A 7,397-nucleotide genomic window follows, 5' to 3' on the forward strand; every position below is an offset into this window, starting at 1 on the left:
GCAAGGGACTAAAAGTCATAATTTTAAGAAAAAAACTTTTTTCTTCATCAGTTCAATTCTTCCCAAAAACAAGAGAAGCACTATCAGGTCGGGATCAGGTCTTGAAAAATTTTTCTGATACAGTATTCCAAATATATCTCTCGGCTCTCTCTTGGTAATAGTCTCACATCATAATATATCGAAGAAAGATCTTGCATTCAATGAGTCCCATCCTCTTCTACTCGTTTTCTGATAAAATAATTATAAACTTCTATCGCTCACGAAAACTCCCGACTTTTTACCACGTGACCCACTCTGACCAATCAGAAGCTCACCGAATCCTGCGTTCATATTATGAACGCACCCTTTCCCTAAGCCAGTATTCCAAGGCAAACTTAAAATCCGTAAATATAAAAAATCTTTAAAGCGCCGAAAAACGCTATATTGCCATAAGCCGTGTGTCCTAGCCTTGTGAATACGGGCTTAGTTAACTAGGCTAGCCTTACTCTTGGTCTATAGAAGAATTGACGTAGCTTATGGTTTATTTGTTTAAAGTCTCGGGGGCCGGGTTGTTTTATCAGCTGTGTTAATTTTTGAAGATCAATATTGTCAGTAGCTACTTCTAATGTTAAGATTAATTCAGCTTTTAAGTGTCACTGAAGTAAAGTTAAATAATAGGTTAATTCAGACGGTTTTTATGTAAAAATCGAAAAGTATTTAACATTTCAAGAAAAATAGTAGAGGCCTGAGAAAAGAAAAGACTGAAGAAAAAGAAGAAAAAACTACTCTAAAAGGTCCAGAATGGTATGGGAAGAAATGAAAGGGGGGTCCGAAATTTTTACAAAATCTAATAAAAACGGGGGCACCCAAATAAACGGGGGGGGGCTGAACAAGGAAGGCTATAAAGCTTCTGAGGATGGCATCGTAGCTTCACGCATAAGGAAGTTGGGCAAACATCTCATGATTTTTCGCGCGTTTTTCAGTATTTCAGTTCCGCTTAACGGTAGCATTCTTATCTTACGGTCTCTCTATTGTTTTATCATCATCAAAAAGACTTTTCCTGAGTTATTTTGATCTGAATACTCATTTTGAAATGTCAGTTTGTCTTTTTCTTATCCCTGGAGAGTTAAATGAATCTAAGGAAATTCCCTTTTCTGGGAAATTCCCTTTTTATACCACAAGTAGTTACTAAGCGCTCTTCATAGTTTAAAAATATTACTCTACTCAAAGTATTCGAAAAGTTATGTTGCTACACTCATTTGGTTTTATAAGCATACGGTAAATTTCGGCTGAAGCTCACTATGCTTAAGTAAAACTCAATTTTGAGCCTCGACTATGCTTAACCCTATGCTTGGTAAAAAAATTATGAAGGGGGGGGGGAAGATTTTTCGCGCATTTTCCCCTCTCTTTAATCTTGAGAGAAATGAAGACATTCTATTGTTTTCGAATGTTTACCATATGATATATGATATAGGATATATGATTCTTTCTTCTGTTATTTTCTGAAGTTTTGGAAATTATGATTCTAAAAATTTCTTTGGCTGAGCCTCAAGGTATGCTTAGCATATGCTTAATTTTTCTGGAAATTTGAGCTTCAGTATGCTTATAAACGTTATGCTTATAAAACAAAATGAGTGTATACGTGTACATTAGTAAAATAACATATGAAGAGCAGTATCTTCAGATATATACGCTTTTTATAGGAAAGACCAGTAAGTCATATGATTCTGGCTGGGCTGCCCTTAAATTTATATGAGTTTTCAGGCTTAAATGCCAATATTAATTAAAAAGGAAACATGTACTTCTCATCTGAGGTTCAGATTCTTCTTAATTTGTTCTTAGGTTTTGGCCAAATTTCAGCCTCGTATTCTTATGAAATTGTTCTTATAAAAAACGTGGAAGACAAGGCACGGATGTCACTCTAAGTAGACTGTAAATCACTCCCTTGACACATTTGTTAGCATTTGAAAGAATTTTGTCTCAGATAAGAGGTCACTCTTAACAAAAATTACTGTAGGGCTAAGATCATTCCTTTTGAACGCAAATTCAACTCTATGTGTTCGGTTTGCTGCGGTGGCACCTTAATGAAAGTTATGGCTAGTATAAGAATATACTTTATAAGAATATTCATAATGAATTTGGCTAAAAAATTAAATATGCTAAGAATATCATGGAATTTGGCAAGTGAAGCGAAGAGTGCCCTTTTATGCTTGGGAAGTAATGTATTATATGGTGATAAATATAATTCTTAAAAAATTGCACAAAATACACACAATATGGTAAGGATAATGCCTTGATAAGTTCTTAATAAAAAAGGGGGAGAGTCCGAAAGATTTCAAAAATTATTAACTGGGTGGTGATGTTTATTTGGGATCTTAAGAATACGCATATCGAGACCGTAGCGCAAAGGTAGAGCATTTATTTTCTGAGCGTAGGTTGTTGGTTCAGTTCCCGAGTATAATTTCCCACTTGGGGACGATATTTAGCCAATTTTTCCAATGATAGGGAGGGAGGGTACAATTGGTTTTTGAAAAGGGGGTATTATTACACTCTCCTTACACTGTCCATTACACTGATATGAAATTATTGTACTGTAGCAACTTCGAATATATTATACGTGCTAACTCGACTTACCCTAAATGGGCCACCAAAATGAAAAATACGGTTGTTTTTTAGCTGTAAAACTCTGATTCAATGATCAATCTATTGATGGTGACGAAGGCTCTGGTGGTTCTGGTGGTAGTATGATTGTTCTGTTGATTAGTTAGTTGCGATGGATCTGGTAAATCTGATGATAGTGATGATGGATCTATTTCTTTTTCTATAAATTAATCCAAAGGGTACATTATGTACATTTTCCCGGATGTAATGTGAGATCTGGTGGTGGTGATAATGGAACTGGTGGTTCTAAAAATATAATCAATTTTGTTGATGAATCTGATATTGGAACCGATGCTGATAAATTTGATGGTGAATCAATGGTGCTGGTGAATCTAACGATTGAATAAATGGTGCTTATAAATATGAAAGTGATGGTGGAAGCAATGGTGCTGGATTGTGATGACGAAATTAAGGGTGGTCATCAGATTTATCAACACTGTTGATCCCACCATCCATTGGTTTCAGCATTAGAATCGCTAGCACCATTGACTTCAGCATTAGATTCATTCAGCACCATTGATTCAAACATTAGGTTCACCATCAGCACCATTAACTCCACCATCAGATTCATCAACACCATTGATTCCACGTTCAGAATCATCAGTGACATTATCACAACAATCAAAATCACAAGAACAACCATCAACACCACAATAATCACCAGATCCTTATCACCACCACCAGATTCAGCAGATTCATCAGCACTAACATCAGGTTCACCAGAGCCTAGATGATCATCAAAAGGCAAGTTAGTCCGCTAAGTCGAGTTAGTACGCTAGTCGAGTTAGTACACTAAGTCGAGTTAAGTACACTAAGTCGAGTTAGTACACTAAGTCAAGTTAGTACACTAAAGTTGAGTTAGTACACTAAGTCAAGTTACTATGCTAAGTCAAGTTAGTGCGCTAAGTCGAGTTAGTACGCTAGGACCCAGTTAGTTAGCTAATTATATCAGTTTTGTACATGGCCCTAACAAACCACAATGTAGACACACTTAATACATTAAAACATTTCAAAATCTTTAAAAAAGACGCCCTAGCGCAATAAAACATTAGCGATGTTTTCGGAAAAATAAGCATTTCGTCAAGGATAGGATAGGATAACTTAAGAAAATAGCTGAGCCTGTGTTCTAAAATAAAAGGAAATAACCTTATAGAAAAACATTCCATCGAGATTAAACCTTCATGAAATGAATGAATGAATGTTAGAAAATAGTTACAGGTATAAAAAACTTTTAAAAGCTTATACGTTAATTAAACGATCTCTAATTTTTCAGAATCCAAAGTCGGTAAATGTGGTTGGGTAGCTCAATTGGTAGAGAACTCACCTTACAATTTAAGGATGATGGGTGCGATCCCCAGTCATCGCCAACTCAGCGAATGAGTAGCTTAGCTTTCGGAATTGCGGAAATCGACCCTTTTTTCTTCAGAATCTCGGAAATCGGGCAAACTTCCTTCGGTATTTCGGAATTCTGAAACTGAAGTTGTTTTGTTTTCGGAAATCCGTGAATTCTTGCTTCGGTTCGAATGAAATTTCGGTATTATAAAGTTTTTATCCTTCTTTTTCGGAATTAATACATGAAAAATCAAATTAGATAAAAAATTAGTCATAACGAGGAAAAATATTTAAAAAATAGGTATCGGAATTGAAAGTAATTTTTTAATGTAATTTCGGAAATTTTGGCAAAATTATCCGGCATTCATTATATTTCTTTCGGAAATCGCAAACCCCGCCCGTATGCCCCCCCTTAAAAGGCGTTTATTTTATTCTGCCGCCCTGACTATTTACCATCCAGTGAATCGACAAGAAGCAAAAAGTAAATAAAATTTTTCCGACTACATTGAAAACCAAAAACAGACGCCGACAAAAAAGTTATTATAACCTCAAACTCATGGAAAAAGAATGACAAAGAATCTGTGAAATATTTGCGAAATGATTGGTATACCTCTTTTTGAATATATTTTACACTATCTTTTTTTAACCTGCATGCACTCAATCACAAAAAAGAGGTCCCAGTTTCACTTGCACTTGTCCCGGCAGTTACATCAATATGCCTTCTTACCTGTCTTTAAAAATATAAATAAAAGTAATCACGGAAAAGGACGCGAAAAAAAAAGACATAAGTGTGAGAACAGAGTAATCAAACTCGTTAGAAAAAGTACCATTAGAAGTCATAAAAAATCAACCTGAATAAATGCAATCGAAATCCCAGAGAACTTCATAATTCCCCAAACAACATTACATTACTATGTCAAACTCCCATTACATAAATTTTACAATTACGTCAGAGTAGACTACGCTCGCCACCGAAGAGGTTTATTTGGAAAGGGTAATTACATTTTATTGTTCGCTTCTTTTTTAAAGATTGGCCAGGTTGGAAAAGTATGAATTTCTTTGTACATATTTTACCTACCCCAAATATTTAGGAGGCTGAGTTTTAAACAAATGGTCAAGTTGAAACGAACGATAAATGTAACAAGGTCTGTTTTATTTACCCCCTGGTGACTTAACAAAAGAGACTAACTCGATGTTACAATCCAATTATTGAAAGTTTGTCTCGGCCTTTTTATAATGAGCGAGACAAACGTTCTCTGATTACGCAATTTTCATATTGACATTTTCGAGGCATTTTGATGTAACTGCCCGGTTCCACCTTTCATCTGACATGATGGACCTTGTCTTATGTCTGGCAGGGTACACAGTCAGATGTCTTTGTTTGTTGTATTTTTTTCTTTTAGCCAAGAGAACAGTAAGCATGTGGACTCTTGTGGCAGGGAAATTTTCACCTGCTGAAATATCAATTTTTTAGAGAAGCTCATCATTCTATTCACTATTCCAAATGTTATATACTTCGCCGCCAGGTTTCCAATATTTGGAAGCTTTTGGGTTCTCTTGGTTTGACCGCCCACAAATTTTTGGAGCCAGTTTTTTCTTCTGCTGCTTTATATTAATAATTCTGGCAATATTGAAAAAGTTTAGAAATTATCTCCATTGTTATTTTTTAAGTATAAGCAATGGAAGGGTTGAATATCTTGAATTTAAGTTTATTGCCACAGCAAGAGTTTTTATGCCGGGGGGGGGGTACTTAAGCAAATGGAGGGTACGGTATGTGCCGCCCTTAAGGGTACTTTTTTGGGATTTCCAAAGTCTCATAAAAAAGGGTCGGAAAAATCAGAAAATCAAATTTCAGTCTCACTAAGAATAAGGGTCAGAAAATAGAAAATTTCAACTTTCTACCCCCTGAAAGATCAAAATTTGCTCGAAATTGGTCAAAATTAGCCTTCGTATTAGGCCAGACCCGATCAATCGAACTTGTCGAACAAATCGAACAATCGAACTAATCGAACTCCATCGAACGATTAAAGTTCGATTAAAAAAATTAATCGAACCTAATCGAACACTCACAATTTTTGAAGCAATAGCAGTTCGATTAGTTCGGTCAGTAAAAAGTTCGATTAGTTCGATGATATTAAATCCTCATATCTTCCCTCGCTTGCAAAAAACTTTGTCCTGGCACGTGATTGCCATTTTGAAAGTTCCCGTACTTAACAGCTTGATGTTTATTGTACCCGGATATTTGTCTATCCGGAGTAAAGTCCGTAGCCCCTCTGTTGCGATTTCGCGCGCGGCCGAGTGGCGGAATACTACGCCCCAACAAACCGCCTCTGGCGCTAAAAGGAAAGGATACAGGAAAAGTGTGTAATCCGTTATCGGAAGTAATTTCCCGATTTACATTCCGAATTTGCCAATTTGGCTTTGAAAAGAAGCTAATATACGGTTGCGGAGCAGCACAAACTTGTCGAACAAAATTGGTTTATCATCGAACTGATCGAACTGAAACCCATTGATCGAACTTAATCGAACACTCACAATCTTTTAAAAAATCTTAGAGTTCGATTAATTTTTTTAATCGAACTTTAATCGTTCGATGGAGTTCGATTAGTTCGATTGTTCGATTGGTTCGACAAGTTCGATTGATCGGGTCTGGATTAGGGTCGTAAAATTGTCCTTTGCTTTCTCATTTTTAGTCCCGGTAATATAGCTATCAACTTTGCCATGCAAAAATGCGGGAGAGCTCCAAGTTGGAAAAATTTTCCTGATAATCCAATTTTTCCGAATTGGAAAATCAGGAAATCGAGGGAATTTTCCTGTGAAATCCGATTTTATCAGAATTTTTTTTCCAGAAATGGGGGAAATCAGGAAATTTTACGTCCCAATTTTCCAAATTCGGGAAATTTTGCCATTCCGCTCTTTCAAATTCTGAATTTTTTTCAAGAAATCGGAAACTTTTTGGAAATGCGGGAGATGCGGGAGAAAATCCTGAAAATACGGGAGATTTGGCTGAATTTTTTTCCCGCGGGAGAAAACGTTGGCATGCAGGAGAAAACGTTGGCATACAGGAGTCTCCCGCCTAATGCGGGAGAGTTGACAGCTATGCGGTAAGGGTCCAAAGTTCAAAAGTCAGGCGGCATCCCTGTCAGCTGGCAAACCTAGTACCCCCCGGGTTTTTATGTTCAAATTTCTGAGTCACTTCAGATTTTTCTGGTCTTTTTGGAGTCAATATTCTTTGCAATTCCTATCGTCGAAACTGCTCTATAACTTGGGACTATCTGACAAAACATGGGACGGCAATTCAGCCACCGCATCTCACCGAACCTCCAAAGTCATTTGATTTGAGTTAATGAACGGCTTGATGATTTCTTTTTTGCACCAAGTACGCTTTTAAATCGAAATATGAAAAAAATCCATACGTGAATGTC

Source organism: Clytia hemisphaerica, unplaced genomic scaffold, assembly GCF_902728285.1.
Source record: "Clytia hemisphaerica strain Z4C2 unplaced genomic scaffold, Clytia hemisphaerica genome assembly, whole genome shotgun sequence".
Taxonomy (NCBI): Eukaryota; Metazoa; Cnidaria; class Hydrozoa; order Leptothecata; family Clytiidae; genus Clytia; species Clytia hemisphaerica.